The sequence below is a fragment of the Mycteria americana genome, chromosome 2 (assembly GCF_035582795.1).
Source record: "Mycteria americana isolate JAX WOST 10 ecotype Jacksonville Zoo and Gardens chromosome 2, USCA_MyAme_1.0, whole genome shotgun sequence".
NCBI lineage: Eukaryota > Metazoa > Chordata > Aves > Ciconiiformes > Ciconiidae > Mycteria > Mycteria americana.
In genome coordinates this window covers 46977228-47002578 of record NC_134366.1, presented here as the reverse complement: position 1 = coordinate 47002578, position 25351 = coordinate 46977228, and the positions used below count along the sequence as shown (strand labels likewise).

General features: G+C 47.8%; 1 long non-coding RNA gene across 1 annotated transcript in view; it reads left to right on the top strand.

Annotated features, from left to right (window-relative positions):
• Positions 1-11409: 11409 nt before the first annotated feature.
• The window catches only part of LOC142406631 (uncharacterized), a 32419-nt gene continuing 18477 nt past the window's right edge, over positions 11410-25351 (top strand). The window contains exons 1-2 of the long non-coding RNA XR_012774639.1: positions 11410-11648; positions 13644-13702. This is a non-coding gene — a long non-coding RNA (uncharacterized LOC142406631). The remainder of the gene's footprint in view (positions 11649-13643; positions 13703-25351) is intronic.

The window sequence follows — 25351 nt, the reverse complement described above, 5'->3', positions numbered from 1 at the left end:
ACAGACACTAAAAAAAAATCTGGTCAAGATTCAGTAAGGGCCAGGACAACTCACTGAACTGGCCTCACAGCAAAGACTGGGTGAACCAGCCCCAAAATCTGAGGAGGAGGGATCTGTACCCTGAAAAAGATGTGGTGGCTGTGGGGACAAGCAGCGCAAGGTAAGGTGCAGTGAGATCGGGTGGGTGACAGGGCTGACACATCCTCTGGGTAAGTACGGGATGGCTGAGCGGAGGCCCTCCTTGAGGCTTGCATGTCCATATCCTGGCTTCAGAGGGCCAAAACTCGAGCAGAAATGTTATTCCTATTAAGTGCTCTTTTATCAAAACCGTTCGGGTCAGCCTCCTAACCGATCAGGGCAGAGTATTGATGTAGGCAGCTCAAAACCAGACAGCAAGCCAAAAATAACCTGCAATTACATCTTTCTTTCAAAAAGCACCTCTGGCTATTTGATGGATTTTGGCTGTGGAGACACTGACCACCCCTAGACTGAACGCAAGCCCCTTGGGATACTTAGGATCCCTTGATCACGGGATCAGACAGAGGCACGCTTAACCCTTGTGACCCCCCCTTGCCGAAGTCCCGCGCTGAGTGTACCACCCCAGCCACGTTTCCCCAGGCTGCCCTCGTGTACACCACGCTTCACCGATGACACTAAAATGGTCAGGGGGACAAATAACATGCGGGTACGCACGGGGCAGTCCAGATGGCTTGGACTGGAGGGTCCCTTTCAGGAACATACCACACATCTAGAAGCAGCAAATTCTGGAAGCTCCTAGAAAAGAGAGGTCTGCAGCCTGGAATGGGTCCTTCAGAGAAATCCAGGGACCCTAATGGCTAAGGAAGAAAGGGCTATTTTATTAAAAATAAAGTAACTAAGCACATCTGTATGCAGCACTGGTGAAACCGAACTGGGAATAGTGAGTGTACTTCTGACATCCATGTTACCAGAGGTATTTGGGAAAAGTCAGTAAGCACATAAAGAAGAGAGCCCCAAACCAATTGGACAAGCAGAGAGTTATTCTCTGGTGAAAGGCTGGGAGTTCAATCTGTTTAGCCCATCAGAAAGAAGATAGAGGCATGATTTGATAGACAGCAGATAAGCACTCTAAGGGAGGAAAAATATTGGGTATTACAGAGCTCTTTTAACCTCATGGAGGAAAGGGACAGCAAGTATCAAAGACCGGCTGGTAAGCTCAGACCGGTTCAAATCGGAAACGTGGCACACATTTTTAGCATGAGAGTTGACGGGCACTGGGAGCAAACTGCCACAGAAAGTTATGGATTTCCTCACCCTTAATTATTTCAATGAATTATTAAAGTCTTTCTGAAAGATATGCTTCAGGCAAACATGAACATCCTGTGCTTCGTACAGAGATAAGTGTGTTACACAGAGGGGCAGAGGAAGCCAGAAGAAATGAGAGTAGCTTTCTGGCCTTGGACACAACCACCAAGACTAACCTCCTTCATGCTCTTAGGGGCCCTGGTTGCCCCTTAGAGGAAGAAGACAGATTTTTCTGGACGGCAAGACAGTCCTGGGGGCCTGTTTCTGTCCTATACAAGGGGACTCTGATGACTCTGCTCCCGGACTTACTTCGGTGCTTGAAGACCTTTGGCAGCAACGCAGAAGGCAGGAGACTCTTCTATTTGTTTGCATTTTGGGTATTTGCAGAAATGTCTCTCCAGTTAGCCTCCCCTTCTAACATACATCCAGTCAGCTGCGACTGAATTATTGCCTTGGGGGTTTTATTTCCCTTTTTTCTATTAAATAATCCACCTTCTATCTCTGGCTCTGTAAAACTAGCATTATTTTGTAGGATTTCTGCTGGTGTTTATTTGGTTACCCTTTAAAACTCTACTAGCCACCAATACATGTCAAAACTGGTGTCCACAGGCTGCTTGCTGCTGTTGGATACACTCAGCAAACACTAGCTGGCAGCACCACGTTTGCTGCATACCTTACCACATTGGCCTATAAAGTTATTCATACCAAAGTGCATTTCTGCTGTTTAGTTGAAATCCTATCATCTTTACCCTTGCAAGGCTTTTCTTGGCTGAAGATGCAGTTGTTTTTGTCGTTTCCTCGCCAAGCACAACACAAAGGCCTTATTGACTATTCTTGCTTGAGTGAAGGAAGATACCAAGGAGAGTTTTGCTTACCTTGTAGGCTCCAGCACATAAAAGACTTATGCTGATACCATTTGCAGCGCAGTGGGAGCCAGGGATGCTGAGAGCTTGAGTTAGTCATATTAATTTTTAATTCTTTATTATTACACCTAATACACTTCAGCCATTGACAAAAATAGTTCTCTGTACACACATTTTCTATCTTATTATTTCCACCTTTGGGCAGCCAGTGTCCACAACCCTGTGAACTGGGAACCGCATCTGGGAACACAGTTTTCCCCTTCTGAAAGGCTAAGAAAGCTGAAGCTGTTCCTCACCACGCTGAGGAGGAACCTGGCAAAAGGCAGGGCCGGGGTGCAAGGCAGCAGATATCCCACGGATGGTCTCTGGGCTGAAACCCCAGAGAAGGCACCTCTCCTGCACAGGGAAGGATGCTTTGCACTTACTGTGAGCCCGCCTGGGGACCCCCTGCGCTGCCCGGCAGCAGGCATGTGCTGTGGACAACCTCAGCTGCAGTCCTCTGCTGCCTCTCAGTCGTTGTCCCATACAGCCTCCTGATCTATACATAAAATCCCCTGGCTGAAGCTGGGTGGTATTTCTGAGCCAGGCTGGTTGGTCTGGCCAGGGCATCCGCTTCCAGCTGAAGATGCAGGTCATGAGCATCAGTGTTGTGCTGGTCCCTCAACACCTGCACAAGGATGGGTACGACTCCTCTCTCACAAAAGGCAGGAGGGAAGAGGGAAGCTTAGTGTACAGCAGTTGGGGCAATATGGGCCGCGTCCTGACCATTTCTTGTCATTTGCTTACTGGGATGTAGCCAAGTGAAAATACTGTAACTTGGAGTTGGAAATCGTTGATGATTTGTCCTCTGAACATGAGGACAGCCACAACAGGTCAGAGGAAGGTCCACATGGCTAATGGCAGAGGAGGAATGTAGGGTGGCACTTCTCTGTTAGACACACTCAGCCTCCAGACGCCGACAGCTCAGAGGGTACCTGAGGTTGAGGTACTGCCTTCATATTTAAGAGCCTTTGTGGGGACCTCTTCCCATCAATCTACTTTGCAATCCATGTGATTTTGGAGGCACCGTGTCCTGAGATAACAGGTTCCTCAGCACACCTGTGGGCTGCATGAGAAGCATCTTCCCCTCTTTGCGTTGAATCTCCTCCTCAAGGTTTCAGTCGGTGCCCCCTAATTCTCCTGCTGGAAGAGTACCACAGACATAATTCTTGCTTTTGGAGGCAAACCATACCACCAAGACCTTAAGCCATGGTATAAATTACAGCAACCTTTGGCCCCTCCAGCGAATGCCAGCACCAGGTGACAGAGGAAAAGGAAATTGAGACTGGTCTCTGACACCCACCTTTATTCCCTTTGCTGAGCTGCCTCCAGCTTTGGCTAACAGTCAAGTTCTGCAGCACAAAAATCCCGAGACCTTGTATGTGTAGCCCACACGAGCAGCTCTTCCTACAGAAAAAGCCCCTTGCAAGCCAGGGAGCTGGCCCAGGAACAGGTTTTCCTTTCATGAGAAAAGGTTGCAGGTTCAGGCTCTAATTTGTTTGATAATTTTTTTATTGTGCTGGTCAACATGCTAAAAAGAGATTTATTCATGAAAAGGACAACGTCAGCATCTATTCCCTGCGCAAACAGATGAGAAAAAAAATATCTGTAAACAGCAGAAGTAAGAGAGAAAGCATGAAGAGCAGCATACTAAATTACCCCTGCCATGTGGGTCACTTTGGAGCATGTTTTTATTTTATTTATTAAACAGCTTCTGCACAAAGTGTGTTTTGCTCGACTAAGGCATCGTACAGTGAATACTAAAATGATGCTGTAGCTCTTAAGCGCTGGGGGCAGGGGGAAAGCGGAAATGCCCCTTTTATTCCTGAAGTTATTGTTTTATAAATAAAAGGTGCTGATGACACTGTGTGTACAACACAGATAGGGCGTAAAGAATCGCTGCAGTGGCTTGATAGGGATGATCTGTAGCTGAAAACCCATTAACGCAGACAGTAGGTGAGGCAAATGTGCTGAAATGTCAGGATGTGGAATGCCAGGAGAACAACCCTTAAAATAGTTCCACCAAAAATAGCCTCTGTGGACAATAGGAGGGGGGTTTGCCTTCATTTATTTCTATTACCAGCTCCTACCAAGCCCACCGCCCCTGGTGTGCTGGGGCTGCCGCAGCCAGGGGAGGAAACAGTCGCCTTGAGCAGCTGGCAAATACGCCGGGTAAAACTACAGCTCCCCAAATGCTTCAGAGCGGCTCTCTGCAAACAGCAGCAAATCCTCTGAGAGCCCGGAGGAAATAAATTGAATGGTGCCTGCAAGCTGACAGGGTCTTCACGAGAGGAGGGTACAAGCACTGATGGGGCAGCTCTGATGGGGAAGCAGATTCCTATGCTCCAGCATGCTGAGCACACCTCTATTCAATAACCTGAAAAAATCACCTCTTCCCAGCGTATATGTTACCTGCAAAGCTGGACCAGCCCTCAGGGACTGCAGGTGGTGCCCACGCAGTCTTCATTTCTCCGGGCAAGCACGGCTTAGACGGTTTTGGAGGAAAAGCCATTGCTCAAGCCATAGCACAAAGCTTCAGGGGGACTCCAGAGATGCTGAGTGGTACCAGAGTGACCTTAACAAGGGTTAAAGGGAAGGACCGAGCAATGCTTTTGAGCTGCCAGGTACATGCCCCAGCCACATCTCACCAAAGGATGAGACCTAGAGCTCAACTATATTCCCCACCACCACCACCTTTGGTTTCTGCAGGGAAAAAAGTCTGAAAACCAGGTGTGTAGGCAAGAACCAAGTCACCATGTGTCCCCTGAGCATGATGGCCGGAGGACTAGTTATGCCAGACTTAGCTCTTGGTGCACACTATAGGCATGACCCAAGGCAGGGAGGGGAAGCCTTCAAGGAAAAAAACCATAGGAGAAACTCACGTTTTGGCACATGGTGAAATACAGCTATGTCAGCAAAGTTTCATTTGCAATATGTGCAGTGAACATAGGTGGGAATTCAGTGCCTGGATTTGCAGCCAGCAGCTTGCGATTCAGCGTGATGACTCAGGACTTTTAGTTTCTCTGCAGGCAAAGGCTGCCCAGACCTCACTCAGGCAGAATTTCCATTTTTCATGACAAGAGGCCATGTCTTGCTCTCCTAGCTCTTGTCCTGATGAAACTAATATTGCTAAGTCACAGCATTTCAGAAATTGTGTACACAATCATCATAGCCCTGAAAAGAGTTGTAACCATTGATTGCTGGCTTTATAGTCACCTTTTCTGTGCTTAAAACAATGTTTTCACACTCTTCTTGAAACCTGCTGATCTGGCGCTGTATCTGCCAGATCTCCCTGGGATCAGGAGGTGGAACAGTCATTCCCACACCCCCCTCCCTCAGGTACAGATGTTAAAGGTGACTCTTGCTCCTGATGTCAATTTTGTAATGTGGCCACGGTGTATTTCCAGGTACCAGCCGTGCAGCATCACCCTATGCAAGTCCAAAGGGTCCAACCTCTCCTTGAAGCAGAGGGCACGCAATGCGCCCAACACCTCCAGTGCTTTGCCTACCTCTAGGTGACAGTAGAAGACGGGAGTAACATTTATACCTAGGTCAGGCGTAATTAAATAGCACAGGATTTGGAATAAACGAAGTATAAACAATTGACCTCAGGTGCTGGAAAGGAGGAGGTGGAAGTAAACCTGAGTGAAGCTTTGACTCTGGAAAGAGTTGAGTGAACATAGACGTTGCAGCACTTGAGAAGGTATAGGAAGGAGGCAGACTGTAGCTTTCGGAAGCATAAATCATAGGCTGTATCTATCTTCTCCAGTCATTAGGAAAAAAGAATGAATGACAGAAAAAGAGAAAGGAGAGGAGGTCAACAGAGAAGGTTTAAAGGTTAATTTCCTGATTGCCAGGATATGAAAGGTAATGGCCCCAGATGCCTGTGAATTTCCTTTCAAAAGAGGCATCATCATTTAATGCACTCTTTTATTACCGCTCTCATGTCAGCTTCCTCGTGTTCCAAAACGGCCTTTTCTTCTGCTATTAATATGATAACAATTCACATACCGTGGTCTTCTGATGGACCTTGATGTTTTTGACATGTTAGGTAAGGGCAGTAAATCTGTTAGAAACATAACCTGCTCCTGCTGAAGTCAACAGGAACTTTGCCACCGATGTCTGTGGAGATGCAGAAGGTCCGATTCTGATGACTAATGGCATTAGTCACATCTTTACTGGAACCTGTTGTTTATGAACAATTCCAAAATGTTTGTTCAGAGAGCTCGATTTAGATCCAAACATTGCCAGCTTGTACTCCATTTTATGATATCGGGAGCTCTCAAACTCTGGGGTGTGTCACCCGCAGTCTGCAGGCTGCCCGCTGCTCTCATTTTAAGTGAGGGATTTGCATTTTGGAGGGCAGGTAGCGTACAAAGGGCTCTTTCTTACAACACGCATTGTACAGCATGGGAAAGCCGGAGAAGCAGTCTACGTCTAGGTTTCAAGGTTGAAAGGTTACAAGCAGGCGGTGGGAGTCATGGTCCCTCCCTGGACCTTTTCCACTGCTAAATGAATGGGCAGTCACATGGGAAAGGATGAGTACCAACGCCTTAGATTCAGCCAATTCACCTCAGCCATCCTATAGAAACAATAAATTACATTTCGTAGACCCTCTGCTACGGGCAATGGCCCCAGCTCCATCATTTCCTGATGGAGGGCAAAGGACATGACAGGGGATGTCCCCTGGGCCACCCTGCAGCTATGTGGTCACACATGGATTGGTACATCTCCCCGGGTTTCCTAGGTCCTGCCCCACAGCTGGACCCACATCTGCTGCAACAAGGTCCAAAAAAAGGTCCTTTCTGGGACTGAGGGAGGGAAGCGGGGGGCTGTCTCCTCCCCAGGCTCTCTGGGCAGAGGGGCAGCAGCAACTAGCAAGCCTCTGAAGGTCTGAGCTGCAGTCTGCTGCTTCTAGCACTGCTCTTACTCCAAGCACGTGGCCCCACGTGGATACTAGAGGGGGAAATCACTTGTGTTACGCCTTGACCTCTCAGCCAAGCTTAGGGCCCCTTTTTGTATATGCTTAGTTTGGGGTCACAAGTGTCTAGGACTTCAATAGACATGGCAGAGCAAGGCAATATTATATCTGTATTGCAGGGACTCACGGCTGGCAGGACAGCAAGGCAATGGTACCCACAGCTCAGGATAGGAACTAAAACTGAATCTACAAAGTCCTGCCCCCAACACAACCACAAGCTCACCCTTCCTCTTTGTAAGGCTTTTCAAGTCAAGCTCCTCTGCTCACAGATGGGAGAAAGAGTCCACAGTACTATAATGGGTAAGTGAGGTTTACCGGCTTCTAACTGGGGTAATACGGCACTTACCCTCTTCTGATGTACAGCGAATAAATCAGAGTTCACCTGCTGCTTTTTGGAGAGGAGCTTGAAGTGCCTGGGTAATCAGAAGGCAGCTCTGAACGTGTCCTGAACTACCGCATCTGCCTGATGTACATCAAAAACTGTACAGATCCAGTGCATGCAACTTATTTTTGTATCTTCCAACTATGCCAAAACAGTATTTTACACTTCAGCAGAGAACTAGTCTCTACGTAAATGGGCCACTAAACAGTTATGCCGTATTGGCACTTCTCAGAACATCAGGCACGGATATTGCCATTTTTCGGGATGTGGGATGTAAGATGAATAGATTTCATACCATGACTTCCAAGCCTCCATACTGGGACTTCTGATCAACCACCCTATTCACCACAGTTATGGCAGTTATTTATGTTAAATAGATTAAAGGCTGAGCAACTTAGATTTTCTTTGAGTGATGTGTTGTTTCAGCTTCTTTTACATTAAAATTTGTTTGCATTAGTGAGGAAATACCATACTCGCATTCCGTTGGGATAAAAATTCGCTCGTGGACTCAAGTTTATCTATTTTTTGTTAGAGTAGAAATGTCATCTGGTGAGGGACCGAACACGCTGGTTCCTGGTGACCATTACTTATTAAAACACTTAATTCTTTACACACCTTGTAAGGAGACCTCTACGGCAGAAGCAGTGGGAAAGACTTTGTCATCTCCCATAAAAACAATTCTAACACATTTTTGGCCCAGCTCTTTTCCCACTGAAGTCACCAACCTAATTCCTAGAAATGTACCGTATCAGGCACCAGTACTTCTTTACATACCATAAGTTGCAAAACACAAAAGTAATCAACTCCTTATGTTACTCGCAGCTTTCAATTTATTGGGATGAGAGTCAGACTCTTTGGAAACACTTTCTAGCACTGTTTAAAGATTTTCAGTTTTCTGTTTTATGTAATTTAACCACTTGGAAGCTTTTGTTCAAAAATAACTCTGCAAGTATTCTTCTACCATAAGTATGATTACATTACTACAGAAATTCTGGAAATTTATACAAATAAGACGACAAATCTTCCTCCGTTTGATTCAGGCTGCTGGTGTATGCCTTCTTTCTCTCTCTCTCCCCTCCATGTATCGATCTGTGCTACTGATGAATTAGTAGATTGGTTCTTCTTCCGGTACAATTATGAAAACTTCTGTTGTCCCCCTTGTAAGAATCCCTTAGGTAAGAAGGGAGAAGCTACAGGGGTACCATACTCAAGCAGGGATGCAGCCCTTGTTCTTCAGTACCTTTGCCAGGCTACGAAGCCCTGTGTCCCCACCACGGGCAGATGTGCAGCCTGGCTGGGAACATCTGGCCCAGGGAGAGGGAGAAGAGCTGGCAGAGGGGTGTTTCAGGTGAAGGTGAGTCAGAGGCTTTACCCGAGTACTGCCAGGAGCAGAAGAGAGCAGAGGTTTGCATTATCCGCCTTTTGTAACCTGCTCCTCCTGAGCTTTGCTGCCTCTTTGTAGCACTAACGGTTTAGAGTATCTGTGCACCAGAAAGCTTTCCTAAATCAATAGTCTCCTGTTGCTACATAAATACCTAACTGGAGCAAAGATGTTTATTTTCAAAGTGGGAGATGTTGCTCCTGTGACAATGTTTTATTATAATGATTTTGATCCTGAACCTGCAATCTTTACACCGAGACAAGACTCCCCTTGATTTCAGTGCAAGCTTTGTCTGACTCAGGATTTCAGAATTAGCTCTTTGCTTTTATTTTTATTGAAAAACAAGCCTGCGCTTGACAAGGAAAAAACAGTAAGTGGATCATGTCAGGGAGACAAGTTCCTATGAGAAATTTCCAGCAGGAAAAACACAGCTTTACGATTACATGGCAATAAGTTACAAGGTTAAAGTTTTAAGAATTTTCCAGGAGAAAAAAATGTTAATGCACTAAAGTGAAGGGTACCTATTCCATCAGGGGAAAGGGCCCAGCCCAGCATACGCCTCTGGTACCTCTTCATCAGAGACTACACCAATGAGTAAAGGTTGAATAATAAGGAAATATTTCCATGAAGATTTGAAACATCCATGGAATTACATACATTTTGACCTAAGGATTTTTGAGGGAAGATTGCACACCAGTCTGGCCATACTTTATGCCACCAAAGGGGCCCTGATCCCAAGGGAGCTATAAGCCTACCCAGTAGCAGCAGCCCTGCGCCAGCATTCTTCCCTCCACGAGAACTACCTAAAAACATGCCATTTGCACAGGGGAGCCAGACGGCACACAAACCCTGCAGGGATGGGGAGCACATAAAGCTCTACAGCTGATAGTAATTCCAGAGGCTCGGAAATGGCAGCAGAGGGGCTAGGGTGGGCCTGCCCGGGGCGAGGGGCTGCCCAGCAGCCCTGCTGTGCTGTGCAGGCAGGCAAGAAGAACCAGGGGAGCGGGGCAGGCGCGGGAGGCCGGGGGCACTCGGAGTGGGACAGGCAAATGCAGAGCCAGGGCTTCACTTGGTGCCTGGCCACTGCTCCCCCGGCATCAGCAGACCCCAAAAAAGCCTGGGACAAAACGCCAGCGGGCAGGGATGCCCACTGGCCGGTCTGGGAAACAGGAGCAAATGGGGTGTTTGGATGGGTTTGGGGTGGAGGGGCAGTTTGGGGAGTCACGGGGATTTGTTTTAAACCACCAATTGCCACTGGGAGCAGAGGGTTGTGAGCGCATCGCTCAGCCCGCAGCCGCTTGCTGAGCCCTGGCGTGTGCCTTGGTGCCCCGCTGATGCAGGTGGGTGCTCCCAAAAGTTCATCCTAGCTCTGGTTTGACCAAAATCAAGGGATCAGTGTTGCTGTAGGCACGGACCCAGCAAGGGGGAATGTGGGGACGCATTCTCCCGGGGAGGGGTGCTACCGTAAAGCCTATTGCCCAGAAGGGGAGTACAGGAGCCTGAATTAGGTAACTGAAGTTATCTCAGGCACCGGATTTCAAAGGTGGGGAGCAGTGGGGGCCAGACGTCGGCCAAGCCTGCAGCCCCTCCAGTGCAGGCAGCAGGCGGGGGGCAAGGCTCCTGGCAGGGCGGGCTCCCCCCCCCCTGTCAGGAGGCTGCACCAAATATTGATCTTCAGCAGCGGAGGTGCACCAGCATCACTCGGTAAAAAGGAGCTTTCAGCTCATCCTTACAGCAGGCTGCCAATCCGTTTTAATGGGATCTCGCAGCCCCCTTGCTCCTGCTGTTTAAAAAGAGATAACACCGGGGTCAATATTTTTAATTAAACTCATTCCTTTACAGGCGTGAAGTACAGGCACCTTCCCTCCGCCAGCAAAACGCGCGGGTGCAGAGGCGGCTCCTCCCGGCGTGCCCCCAGGCCCCCCCGCTCCCCGCCGCGCCGGTCACATCCCCGCGGGACCCACCTGCCCACCTGAAAAAGGCCTTGTCACACGGTTTTTTATTTCCCCAGCCCGCCACACGCCCGAGTCGTGGAAACCTCCGGCCACCGGGGAACCCACCGCGGTACCGTCCCCCGGGGGGCGGCGGGGCAGGGCCCCCCCGAGGGCGGCACCTCCGAAGGTGCGGAGGGCAGGCTCGCCCGCAGGTCTGGCGCCTGCTGCACGGGGTCCCCCGCGGGCGGGTGGCCGGGCAGGCGTGCGGGATCTGCCCGCGCCGGGGCGGCAGTGCCGGGCGTGCGTGGGGGGAGGACGCGGCGGAGGGGGGGGGGGGGGGGGCGGGGTGGTGCTCACAGACCCCGCGTTCTAGAACGGAGCCGTTCCCGATCCGCCCCCCCGCGGCGCTCGGGAACCCCGCCCGTCCAGCGCGCGGCGCGGCGTTGCGTGGCGTGGCGCTCCCCCCACCCCCTCCCCGCGGCCGCCGCCCGGCGGGGCCCGCCCGGCTCCGCAGTGTAGGGGGCTGCCCCGTCACCTGATCATCGCCGAGCGCGCGCGCGCGCGCGGGCGGGCGGGCAGGCGCGCGCACCGCACCGCACCGCCCCCCCCTCCCCCCCGCCCCGCGAGCGCGCGCGGGGGCGGGGGTGCCCGGTATATACGGCCCCGCCGCCCCCGCCCCTGCCTGCCTCCTGCAGCAGGGGAGGCTACGAGCCGCCGCCGCCGCGCCGGGCCGGGCCCCGGCAGGTGGGCGAGCCGCACCGCACCGCACCGGGGCTGCCACGGGGTGAGTGCGCGGGCGGCGGGCGCGGGGCTCCGGCCCCCTCCTCCCCTCCCGGTGGGGGGCGGGGGAGCGGCGCCGCCGCCGTGGGAAGGTGCCGGGGGGCGGCGGTCGCGGGGGGCTCGCCCGGGCTGTACCTGTTGCGGGGCTGGGGGCGTGGGCGGTGGCGGGGGTGCGGAGTTCGGGGTGGCGGCGGCCAGCGGCTGCCCGCGCCTTCGGGGCGGGGGCGCGCCGCGCCCGTGGGTAGAGCCCCGCGGAGCCCCGGAGGTCCGGCCGGCCGCCCGGCTCCGCCGCAGGGAAGCGGAGCGGCTTCGCCCTGCCCGCCCGGGGGCCGCGGTGCCGGCGCGGAGGAGCGGGGGGGCTGCCCGGGCCGGGCAGCGGCGGGGCGGCGGGGGCAGCCTGCGCCCGGCGGCACCTGCAGTACGGCAGCCCGCGGGCGCGGCCCCCGCGCCGGGCTCTTCCCGGAAAGTTTCTAGAACTCCTTAAAACGGGGAGCCGCCCGCAAAAAAGTCAAGCGCCCGGGGACCGGGTTCCCGTGCCGCCGCGGCCCGGTAAGGATGCTCGCCTGGAGGCTCCTCTTGGCCACCTGCCCTCCCACAGGCTGGCGTGGGTGCGCGCTGCCCCAGGAAACGCGCGTGGCCCTGCCTCAGCCTGCCGGCAGCTTTGCGGGCGAGTGTTGCGGACGCCGAGTTAGCCGCCCGTGCCGGGCACGGCGCGTTCGGATCTGCGCGGCGCAGGCTGGCAAAGACTCGCCTCCTGCGAATAGCTGCGGAGAAAATGGTTTTGCAGTGCCTCGGTTGTTGGGGTGTGTGGTTTGGGGTTTTGGTTTTTTAGTTAAAATCCCCCCCAAACTTCTGCAAGCGTCACGTTCTAGCTGCTATTTACCTCACGAGGATCAAGCGAAAGCACAATCCATTTTTTTTTAAATTTTGTTGGGAAAAGCTGGTATATGAGAAAACCGATTCCAATTGTCGATGTGTTGGGAAGAGCAGCCGCTCTCCAGCAGCGCACCTTTGCCGGGCAGGTTTTGGGATGCAGGCGCTGCGCTGGCGTGCGCAGGAAGGTTCCAGAACAGCGGCACCGCCCGTTCCCCCGGCAAGGTGGGCGCTGCCTGCTCTGCGGGAGCACCCCGCAGCACCCACCTCTCACTAGGGACCCCGCAAGGGGAATGAGCAGTCAGGCTTCCACACCGCTGTACATCTCGCTGTAACCCGGCGGGGATGACAACGTAAAGTTTCTGCGCTGGGTGCGTGTGATGAGGAGGAGGAGAGCTCGCCTTCCCTCGTGCAGTCGTCGTTCGGTGACCAAGCTGTAGCTCGCTGCGGTCATTAGCAGGGAACCACCAGAAAACACCTTTGCTGTGCTACTTCTACTGAAGTGGTTTTGAGAAATCCAGGTTGCTACAACCGGAAAGAAGTTTAAAACGGCAGTAGTTGGTGAGGCTCCCTTTTAACAAGCCCTCTCCTGCAGTAGAGCACTAGCTCTCTTTGTAGCATCGGCATTAACGTGCTTTATGCAGCAGGGCAGGTTCTTTTTGCTTTCTGACAAACTAGACAAATGACACCAAATCAGCTGAGAGGGGCGACCTACTTGGAGGGAGAAGAGGAAAAAGCGTGTTTGAGGAGACCTTGATTTCAAACATCACCTTGCGTGTCCTACCATTTGTCCTAACCAAGCAGAGTTATTACCTCCTGAAGGTGTGAAATGCATGGCATAAGGGCTTGCGGGTTTTTTTTCCCTCTTGCTGCTTTAGCAGGGAGGAAATAATTATTTGTGAACATGCATTTCAGGTGTTTCGTAAGCATTCTTGCATTTCAGCTGTAATATCAAGAGTCTGAAATACCTAGAACGTTTCTCCTTATCCTGTTTTTCACAAACTGTATTTAAAATCGGAGCATCACTAGCAAAATTGTAGGCAGTTCTGGGAAAGCAGGGGATGTTTTATGGTTGAAAGTCACAAAGCCAAGAAATAACATCTTCACAAATACCTGGGTCTTGCAGGTCTTCAACATGGTTGGCACTGCCACAGCTACCTTCCTGCATGCGGCTCAGTCCAACGTGTAAGTACAAGAGGTGTTCCTACCAATGTTTGTGTGTGTGGATTTTGGTAGATTAATGTTCTTTTCCTCCCCTCTTTAAATAGGCGGGTTGATTGCGACAAACGGGGAACGTAGCATATTGCAGATGTTTTTGGTTGGGAGGCATCATGGGTAATATCTGAAAGGCTCTGCTTTTCCTACAAAAAAAATAGTAACTAGGAAAGAATTTGCCTGTATTTCCAGTGCTTGCATCACCAGCACCTATTCCCTGTGAAAGAATAAGATATATTTCCATTAATTTGTGGCAATGTTATGGCCTTTCTTGAGCCATTGAAATGTCGGAAGGTAGGTACCCCAAGGATTTCATTCATACCACTCAACAGTCAATGAATAGATGAAAACCGCAAAGCAAAACTAAGGTATGGTAACAAATACAACTTATTTTATGTGAAAATAGTGGTTTTAATGTAATAAGAATATAAACTGTCTTACCAGCATGAAACATCTACGGATTAAATGCCTGTTCAGAAGGAAGAGTTGGCCGCATTTCACCACAGGTTAAGTAATTGTGGGTTAATAGGATTCTGTCAAATACATGCTGGGAAATATTAGTGTAAGAAGTAACGATTCTTCTTAATATGCCTGCATGTTACCTTGAAAAGAAGTCCACATTTCTGAAAACTTAGTACCGCATAGATGCGTGATGGCTGTCTGGAGATGTAAAATAGGTTTTTAAAAAGATGCTGTGGAGGGGAGAAATAATGGATGCTCATAAGATCAATTTTAGAAATTGAAGGGAGGGGGGAATTGGGCCTTCCTGTGAAAACTGTGTCCTACCTGATTATTTTCCCTTTAATACATCATGCTAAATCATGCTCCAGTTTTGATTTGTGTTAACATAATATTGTTGTTGGGTAGTCTTAGGCTTGCGTTTTAAAAGATAGATGAGGGCTACAAGCTCTTTTTAATTAAACTGAGTGTATATAGAGAGACCTAGGAGAACATGATATTACTTAAAATTGTTTTGAAAACAGAAAATAGCCTCTGTACTTTAGCAGTGTCTTCAGTATTTTCTCGTAGTGTGTACTTGGTATTTAACGTGAAGGTACGGCTGCCTCAAATCAGTGGCAGAAATAGTGATTGAAGAAACGTGACATTCTTACACAAGAAACTTGTCATTTACTCTTCTTATTAATTAGGTGGTTAAATTCATGTGGTTGTTGAAAATCTTATAACTTGGATTTCATAAGTATAAAGTTTTTAACATTCTTTTTACATACTGTGCATTCGTGTAGTAGTGTCAATACATACGCATGGTGCAAGGGGAGGAAACAATATTTGCTTCATCGTATTTTAACCATTACGTTTAATGTCATATGCAGATAGTGAGGTTGCTGCAGGGTGTGTGTGTGGAAAAATCCTTGTCCTCAAAATATTTTTAGGAGAAATAGTTGACCGGTATAGGCTTGCCTGTTTTGGGGGAGAAGTGGGTGCTTTAGAGAAGGGTTATTTTTTTTTTTTTCCCGGTAATTCTTCATTTTTAAAGAATTGGTTTCCTAGTTTAAGAAACCAGCAAGGGAGGGAGAGATGCAAGGCGTTATTACAGAAAAGGTCAGTACTATCCTGTTCCTTCATTGTTTCATTCATGGGGGTTTTTCCTCCTCGTGTCTGACCTTCCGAAAGATTATTTGGGAGGGGAGGGAGAGAAGAGAGCGTGTTTTTAAGGTAGGCGCATGTATGGGAGGGGATGCTTAATTAGAAAATGGTAATACAGCCCTCCAGCCTAATGGAGTGAGAAGATGACAATCCTCAGGCAGCTGGGTGGGGCACAATGCAGTGCTCACTGTAAGCCTTTTGTCTAATAAAAATGTCTGAAACAAAGTGATTGTCTGGCAATCAGCATCCCACTTGACCTTTTTAAAGCCAGGAAAACAAAGTTAATGAATGTATCTTTCAGTCGCCGCCCGGTATGTCGGGATTTTTGTGCATTACTAGAGAGGCACGACTCTTGCTGCTTTGGTTCCTGTCGCAGCGTGGCTATTCAGAGTTGGGAAGATTATTTGTGAAATAGTGCCTGTTGAAATTATTAAAGCCTCGAGCGAAAGAAAAGCCCTGTACGCAGCTGCTAAACTCCTTTGCCTGCCTGTTTTTAAGGTTTCTTTTCTTGTCAGTGCAATGAATTAACTTCACCGGAGTTTCACGGGGTTGCTGGAAAATACAAATCTTGCTGTTCCTAAGCTGCGCTTTAAGTCTCCTGTATTACTGAATAGTTGGAATTACTAGATAATTACAGCAAACCTAGGGCATTATGTAAGTTAAATGTAGGCATTGTTTAAAAACCTTGTTTTAATGAGACAAGGCATTCTTACATGCTCTTGCTAGAAAAATGAATTTGAGCTTTTTTAAATGCTGAAAATACTGCATGATTATTAAAGAATTTGTAGCATTTCGTAAGCAGGATACTTGCAAGACGCTGTTGGGTTTTTTTTAAGGCTCTAGAATGTAAAATCAAGTCTAATAATCCTAGATATGTGTAAGCAGCTATTTATGTTTTGCTAAATTTGAAACAGTATAAATTGTATAGCTTGTGCAAGACTGGTAAGCCTGAATCTATTGAAAATTGCGTTGTACAAGAGTCTGATTGTTCTGATGCAGATGATCATCAGTGTGAGGGGAATTTTATATGGTTGTGAGGTACCTCCTTGGAAATAATAAAACTAATATTTGCGCTGGTTTGTTAGTCCATTAAATGCTTAATTACTTCCTTTGAACATGATTGAGGAGGTTCATTTACAAATTAATACTTGTTTTTAATGCTAGGTGACACTATCACCACTGAAATGCAGAATTCTCTGTGGTTTACGCTTTCTGTAGAGACAAACAATTTAATTTGCATGTATCGAAAAGAAAATGGTGGCTTCTCATCTCTCGGTGAAGACTGAATAGAAAACTGGTGCGGTGATGCCTTAACACTGGGGCACTGTTTTGCAAAGAATAATGTATACGCTGAAGTATCATCATAAAATTAGACAAACTTGAAAATGAGCAGTGAACGTTTTGAGATGCAGTTCCTTTCGGCTGCACTTAATATCTGAATGTTAGAATGGGTGTCTGCGTTAATAGAACACACTCAGGCTTATGTATTGTATTATAGATAAAACAGGGAATAGGCTAAAGAGGGGGAATGTAAGCGCTATCCAGGAACTGCTTTTTCTTAAGCTTACTGTAGGATATTCAATGCTAAGATGAAAAAGTATAAATGGTAGACGGTACATATTTATCATCTGTGCAGTATTGATCTAGATGAAAAGGAAACAAGTAAAAATCAGCATTTTAAATAGAACTTAAAAATGAATCTCTAAGACTTTGAAACCTGTAATCAGTGTAAATTGGAGGGGAGGAGAAGGAAGGGATTGGGGGAACAGTTGCAGGAGTAGAGCACATGCTCTACTTCTTCAGCTCTGTATGGGGAAGTAGGTATCGTGATGGAGAAGATAAAGCGACCACCTAAATTTACTGGATTTCAAATCAACTAGTAGCACTTGTGAATTATACAGGGTGTTTCCGCAAATCAGTGTGTTGTCTGTGCTTTGTCGGAGCAGCAGACCTATTTGCAAAGCTGTTTGTCACACTGTCGTTTTTATTATAATAGGACTTATATGGAAATATTCCTGCAATGCATCTAAAGAAAAGACAAATGGCAGCATTTATAGAAGGTGGCAGATTATACTGCAATGTGTATGTAGGGAGGAGGGGGTTGGTGCTGTGTCGTTCCCTGCCCAGCCCCCTTACTAAAGAGGAATTGACATTATTTTGTTTAAATATGGTGCATGTTACATTGGACTAATGTAAAGATTAACACAATAGGGTCCTTAACCTGGTTAAGGACTCTGGGTCCTGCCCCAAGGTAAATAATGAATACGGTTTTGTTTGCCCAGCGGGTCTTACTGTGTGGAAAAATAGCTGGGAGTCTGTTCTTTTTTTTTCTGTTTAGCTGCTTGTCTCGCATATAAATCAATTAAAATTAAGGGGTGTTTTGGAAGAAGTTTGGCCTTTTTAACAAGCCAAGAGACTTGGATTTTGTTGTTTTATTTCAGCTGAAGGGCCTGATCCCATTTTAATATTTTTTATACTTAAAGAGCAAAACCATCAATTTCAAGATAAAAAAAATAAATGGTGACCTCTTTAGCTGATGTAAAGCAGCAGTTGCTCTTGTGGACTTGTGCTGTTCATCCTCTGTAGTGAATGTGGTACTTAGTAATGCAGCAACATACTATTAATTTTTGTGTACATTTGGAATTTAATTTTTCTTGAAGTGTAAGAGGGAAAACATGAACAAGGAAGGCAGAGATGAGGAAAAAATGGTATTTTTTTTTTCTCATTGGCAAAGAGTGCTTTCCCTGCTGAATAGATTTAATTTCTCCATCTTCGCTGCTAAGGGGTAGCATACGAAGGGATGCAAGTCTTGGAGGATGATACAGGCTTTATGTACAGGAAGGTGCAAAGCTGCACCCAAGTTCCTTGCTGTCCTGATGGGTCACACCTTCCCCCTGCGGACCCCACCTGGTGATGGATAGGTCTGATTGAGTTTTTGGCTGCTCTTTGTTCTGGTGAAAACCAGTGTTCGTCTTTCAGGTTGACAAATAAGAAACAAATTATTTTAAGGATTTACTAAAGTGCGAGCTTAAATTAGAATGCTTCTGAAGACAGATCTAGTCTAGATTTAGACTGCAACTGAAAGAAAAGTCATTTGGTTAACTGTCAAGGTAATGATGCCGCGGGCAGTTTTGGAGTGTATTGGAGGAAAATGCTTGTCTCCAGTTGTCTTGGCTGTGCTTACAGCAGCACGAGCTCTGCCCCGAATCCTTCATCAGTGCTGGTTTGTGGTCCCATTAGCCAAGCTGAGCGGCCTTTGCTTTGACATGCACCTTGTACTTCTTGCATCCTTGAACAGCTCTGTTAGCACAAGCTCACTGTTTTCGCTCACCTTGCCAGCATGCTATGGACTTTCATCCTGAGCCACTTGACTCATCAAGACCTCTTAAAACAAATATTCGCAAGGTCGAGACAAAAAGCACTGGCGTCACCGCAGCCGGGGGAGCGGTGCTATTGACTGCAGTTGAGCCGAGGCGTGCCCCGCTGGCAGTCGTGTAGCGGCTGTGCATCCCCTTCCCCTTGCCCAGTGTCCTCCCCAGAGATGAGGGTCTGCAAAAGGCACCATAAAAGTCTCTTACCGCCTACTTTCCAATTCAGAGTTAGATAACTTACCAGAACAGGGTTACTATGGCCTAAAGAAAGAAAAATACCTGTCTAGCAGTTAGTGACTCATGTCGCATAGCTGTTTGGAGGCAATCGGCAGCCTCACTGTGCCAGAGCGGGTACTAGAGCTTAGGAACAGAGAGGAGATGCAAGTCACCCTTAAGGACTTGTGGGTTTACTGGAAGCCAGTGGAAACACTCTTGGCATGCTGTGGTAGGTATTGTATTGGTGAAGGTGCTGGTGGCTGTATCTTAAATCTCTGCTGTTGACTGATCACCAGGTCCAAGTGAGCCAAGGAAGGACCAAACAGAAAACTGGACAAAACCCAGGCACTTCTAGTGTGAGTTATGCCCTGCTTTCCCCTGCCCTGGTCCTGGTATGTTACTGGTCCTGAGAGCCATTGAGGATGGGCACAGCCTGAGGAGCTTGGAGCTGGCACTGGCAGGGCAAAGCTTGCTCCCAAAGGACAGGATGATGTTGCATCTGATTTGAAGTACAGCCTCATCGTATCTTCCAGTGGTTCTCTAGCTAGGCTGTGTAAATAAATAAAAAATAAAAAAAATAGAAAACAACCCAAAAAAACCCCCAACCAACATTTTCCTTCAAAGCTTCCTCTTTAAAAGTTAGAGGTGCTGCCTGGTGACTAACTCTAGGATTGAAGGCTGGATGTGCAGGGACTTAGGACAGCTCAATCTGTCACAGATGCCAAGCCTGACCTTGGACACATAGATAAGCTTCCCTTCAGCATTGCTCTTCAGGCGAAGAATTGGGTGAGGTGGTGGAAATGACGTTTATCGACTTCTTGCGAGCGTGCTGTGAGGTCTAATGTTTGTAAAGATGTTGGTGATCCTTTGGGAAGAAGTGCAGTGTGCTCCTGGCTGGCACTCCTGCTTCATAGCCCCTTTTGTAGGGGTGAGGTGGGAAGCGTGGTTTGAATCTCCACTCCTCCAAACCTGCTCACCATGGGCTCCTCCAAAAACCGGGGACGGCTTTCCTGGGTGAAGAGGTTGATCCCCAGAGCATTTGAATCCATTATCCAGCTGGCTGTCAATATCGGAGCCTGCTGAAATAAGGCATGTATGGGGCTGCATGCAGCCTCCTTTTGGGGGAACAAAGGGTTTTTTCCTTGTTTTGTGTTTTAAGTGAAAGCAATGTCTGCTGGCCAGAGAAGTGACTGGGAAGCGCTGTGTGCTCCGTAGCCTGCAAAGGGGGCTTTGATGCTGCTTGGAGCCGAGCAACCAGAGCGTGGATGGGATTTACTGCTGTGAGTGATGTGCCCTCTTCCCTCTGCGGTGTGCTCGGCGGGAAGGCTCCACATCTGCCTGCGGCTTTTGCCCCTGGACAGCATCACTTGCTGGATTATGGAGGCTGTCATTTATCATCACCGTCTCTGACTGTAAAAGACAGTCCAGTGCTCCTGACAAAGGAACGGGAGGATTGGCTATGGTCGAGAAACAGCTTGCAGGGTTGGCAGGCTTTTTTAAGTAAGAAAGTGACTTCAAAGGAAGAAAAGGAGGTTGGGAGGGAGGGAACAACTCCCAAAAAGCTACAGCAACAACTTTACACTCGCATAGAGAGTTGAAGCTTTGCACGAAGAATGAAAAGTGGTATAAATAAATGTGCCTGAGCACAATTAGAGATAGGAATTAAAAAAAAAAAAAAAAGGCAGTAGGGCATGTCTTCAGAAAGGTCACAGCATTAAGATTCCTGCCAGGGAAAGCTGAAAGGAAGTGAGCGGAGTTTTCTGGGAGGGAAGGTGCAGCATATATCAGAAAAGGGAACGGGTGGGTCACCTGGGTGCTGCAGGGGGCTCGCTGGGGCTTGCGAGTGTGTTGGGCGCAGGGGATCCGGGAGCACGCTTCTCACCGTCAGTGTGCCAAGAGGCTGGTGTCCAGCTGGACAGCAAACAGCCTGTTTGTTGCAAAGGTTCAATGGTAATGGGATTAACAGCGTATTTGCGATCTAAAAACTAACAAATCCTGCTGCTTCCTAGCTCAGTTCTATTCCCATTAAAATCTGCTGGCTTTCTGCTTTTGGTTTCAGCAGGTACACCTACTACACTGAAAGAAAGTCACCTCACAGTGGATAAACTGCACAGGCTAACCATTAGCCTCTCTTAGAAAGGCGTTGAGCACTCGTGTACCTGTTTACACTGAGAGCTGTGGTGCCCTGTACTGCTTTGTTTTATTTTAGGGTTTGTCTGCTCATGCAATGTCAGTGCTCTGGAGACCTCCTAGTTTTCCTGCAGGTGCATTTTCAGCAACATTAAAGTGACTGTATAAAGCCCATTTGCCTAAACCTTGAGCAGGGTTGATCAGTTTAAAAGGTAATCCAACAGTGTTGGGAAAACAGGTTGGAGGCCACAAGCAAATTCAGCAAACCCTTCCGTCAGAAACCAGAGCGCAAAGGGGCATTGGGCAGGGTGCAGGGTGTTGCACGAGTGAAAGCCTCTGCTGCCATCTGGTACCTGTACTGCCCCAGTGATACATGCAGGACCTCCAGTCACTGCCAGCAGTTGCAGGAGAGCAGCCGCTGGCTTTGTGCCGTGCGTGTCCATCGTGCATTAAATCCTTGCGAGGCTTGGCTGAAACGTGTGACGATCCGCAGTGGAACGAGCCTGCGGAGTTGGGGTGTGAGTCCCTCCTCCCGTACTGCGCTGCCTGCACCACCAAGGTGCCTTAAAAGCCACTAATCTGCTGTCTCATGGAAAGTGCTTGGGGTTTTTCCTACTGACTGTCAGCTTCTGCCTAGTCACATCAGTGTCACATAATCTGCTGCCTGTGTGTTTCTCAGTTGCCATCTCAGTCTTGATGACTTCCCCTCATGGCTCACCTTGTTGTTCTTCTGCTGCTGTGCCTGCAGCAGATCTGGGTGCTGTCACAGGCTGGCATCCCCGTGCAGTGGTGCTGCAAATAACAGATGGTGCAAGAACTCGTGCCTTCAATGCGTCCCAGAAGAGGTGCAGATACAAGTTCAGGCTCCTTAGGAGCAGGGATTTCTGAAAACACATACCCAATGAGCAGCAATGGCAGCAGCAGTAGAAAGCTTCAGTAGGTATCTCCACCCACACTCCATTTCAAAATAGTAACGAGAACATTCAGCAGTTGGTAGTCTAATGTGTCCTGGGATATACAGATTTTTTTTTTTAAAGCTGGCTTTGCTGGTTATTCAAGAATCATGTGATCAAAAGGTAAAGGGGTTTTATTTTTCTGCGTCTCAAAGGTTAAAGTGGTTGAGCACAGTTTCTTTGTGCTGTTTGATGCAGAATCTAGCCGTAGCCCAAGAGCAGCGCGGCTTCCCTTTGGTGGTGCGTGGCTGGTGGATGATAACATATCAAATACCAAGGACCAGCTGAACAAAAGCTCTTTTTAAAACAAACAAAAAAGCCCTATGCCAAACCTCACAGAGGCCATAGCATTGCTCGTTGCCCTGTTGGGCTAAGATTGGAAAGCACATTAGATGCATGTGCTCTGTCAGGGAAACAGAAAAGACCGAGTAAACCCTCTACTCCTGCTTGCGAAAATAATCCAAGCTAAGTCAAGCTGTTCCTTCATTCCACCTGTCCTGAAACTTGGGGAAGAACACCATTCCTGTTACTTTCATTAGTCAGAAGGTATAACTTTGATGCCTCAGGAAATGCAGAGGGAAAGGGCTGCCTTGTTGGCTGTAAGGATGCCTACGGCTTACCTGCTGTTATGGAGCTATGAAAAATGCGGCCAAGTTGTTGCTACAACCTCATGAAAAAGTTGGTGAGGGCAGTGCTAGAAGCTGTGGTGTTTGATTGCTTCTAGACTTTTGGGAATAGAAAATTGAGGTGATGCAGGAGATGTTTCTGACAGGCAGAAAAAGGGACGTGGGTTGCTTTGCAGGTACCAGTTCTCGCATTGTGTGCATCTTGCTTTACGTTGCTTGCTTATGTTAAAAATAGATCAAATCAGGAATACGCCTCATTTATACAAATCTGCAAAAACTACAGTATGCTTCTGGGTGTTGTGTAGCTAACCTACGAAGGTTTTTGTTCCTGTATCTGTTTCTGGAGGGGCCAGGCGCTGTGTGTGATCTGCAGTGCTAATGGGAGCGTAGGCGAGAAACGAAAGGCAGAAGGGCCTTTGCGCAGAGCAGCGGGGGAACAACCCTTCCATGGCTCTCACCCAGACCGAGAGGAGTTTAACCTTGCAAACTCTGAGCTGTCAGAGGATTTGAGGGGCAAGATGGGGAGCATGTGATTTGGTAAATCTGCATTATGGGTTAATGCTGCCCGGAGCATTTTGACCCCGCAGGCAGGTGCCTGGGGCTGGTGGGAAGAGGAGCCAGACAGGGCTTCCCCTCTTGTTTTTGCGTTTGTCTGTCTTTCTTTTCTTATCTGTCCTCACATCCCAGGATTGATCAGCCTGGTCTAAAACCGTGCTCTGGAGGCTGTGCCCTCTCCCGCGACCGAGTGAGCAGGGTGAGGCTCCTCGTCTGCTGGCAGCATCCCGCGGGGGGCAAGGGGAGCCGGGCTGTGGGGTGTCGAGGCATCCCAGCTTGGGGACTCCCCATGCTGTGGGAAATGCAGCTGCGCCTGCAGCCTTTCTCCCTCCCTTAAAAATAAACCCGCAGAGGATTCCATAAAAGGTGAAACCCAACATAGTGATCCTAGAGAATGGCTAATATTTTATTATTGGGAAGAAATCATCTCTCTGTGTGAGTAGGAAAAAGGAAAATGTGAGACAGAGCGCGTTCTGTAAGGACGACAGGGTGTGGCTTGAGCATCAGTTACAAATGCTGGAAGAAAAAATGCTCTTTGTTCTGCAGTCAGGTGGGTTGACAACTATTCTCACCCATCCCTGGCATGCATAACACCCAATGCAATTAAAAGATCGGGGAAGGCTTGACATACTGAAACTGCTGCAAATGCAGCAAGCAAAGAGATTCAGCCTAGAATCTGCTGTGGCTTTTTTTTTTTCCCTTCGACAATTAAGTTCCAAAGCTTGTTGGTATCAAATTCAGCATATTTGTGTTTCACATAGCTACATTGTTTTAATATCAATGTTTTGTGTGTTTAATGCTTCAAATGGTAAGTTAAAGCTCTCTAGCACTAAAATTTATACTGGCCTACATGTGACTAGAATTGGACCAAAGTGTGCATTAAAGTGTGTATTTAAAAATGTGTACATCCATATACACATGCAGTAAAGCAAATTGACTCATAATAACAGTCTTGCTAATCAGAATATAATTTCAAAGCTATTCCTTTTAACCTACCCGTGTTTGTCTGGAAGGTTTAATAACTTTTTAAAAGATTAAATAAATAGAAAATAAAAATACATTCGCAGTTGCTTTTAGATTGCTACAGGCTAAAGCAGTATCTTGAGCTTAAAAAGATACTCCTTTTTTAATGCTTTGTTCATTCTGCTGTAAGTTGGTTTGATTAAGTGACTAAAATGTTGGTGTCTTTTTTTCCCCCTAAGCATCGGAACTAAAACTTGGTCTCTGCAGTTGCTGGCAAGAAATGAAATCCTTGCGTAAGTGAAATACTATCAACTTGTTTGTAGAAAAGCAAGCGGGAATGAACGTATAAAGCAACGAAAAGAGGATATGACCAATATACGTCTCCTCTCTTCTCATTTGAAGTAAATTCTTTTAAGTTCAGGGTCAGGAATTTGCACAGTTACTTATTTTGTGTGTCTGTATAAATATATGTATATTTTCGTATCTTCTAAAAATGTCTTACTTTTTCTGGGAGGAAGAGAAATCTACTTGCAAATTTACATCTTGTGACATTTCCTTACAACTGCACGCTGGCGTATGCACTGCTAGAGGCCAGCCCATCATTTCTTGGTAAAAAGAACCTTTCAGCTCGGTTACCTCCTGTAGAGAGCTAATTTTCCAGCAGTCAGGCTCGATCTGGATAAATAATTAGAGAGCACGAGAGAGAGATGAAGATGATCACATCAGTGCTGTCTGTAATTCAGTTAATACAGCCAGACCCTGTGATTTCGCGTCTGCAGCGTACTTGCGTGGTCTCAAAAGCCGCAGAGGCAAGCAAGCAACAAAGCCAATCGGTTACATTTGTCTTGGAAGAATTAGTGGCACTTTTCATTCATTTGTCGAAAGCCAGCAAACAGCTGCAGCATGCATCTGCAACACGAGAAGGTGATTCTTGACACGTTCGCTCTCCCCGCCTGCCCCCCCCCCCCATATGCAAAAATTTCATCACGCAATTAATGCTGGGGTATTGCCATCCTTAAGGACAGCTTTTTTTTCTTTGTAGTTTGAGACCTTGCCGTGGTTTTATATTTGATTTAAAATCGGTATCTTGTATAGGGGAGTGAAAGCTGACGAGGTGAAGCCTACCATTTTGGCTTTTCTTGATTTTTAAAAAGCTGGTCAAAATTATCGGATAGCAATACTAAACTGCAGAGAAGATGA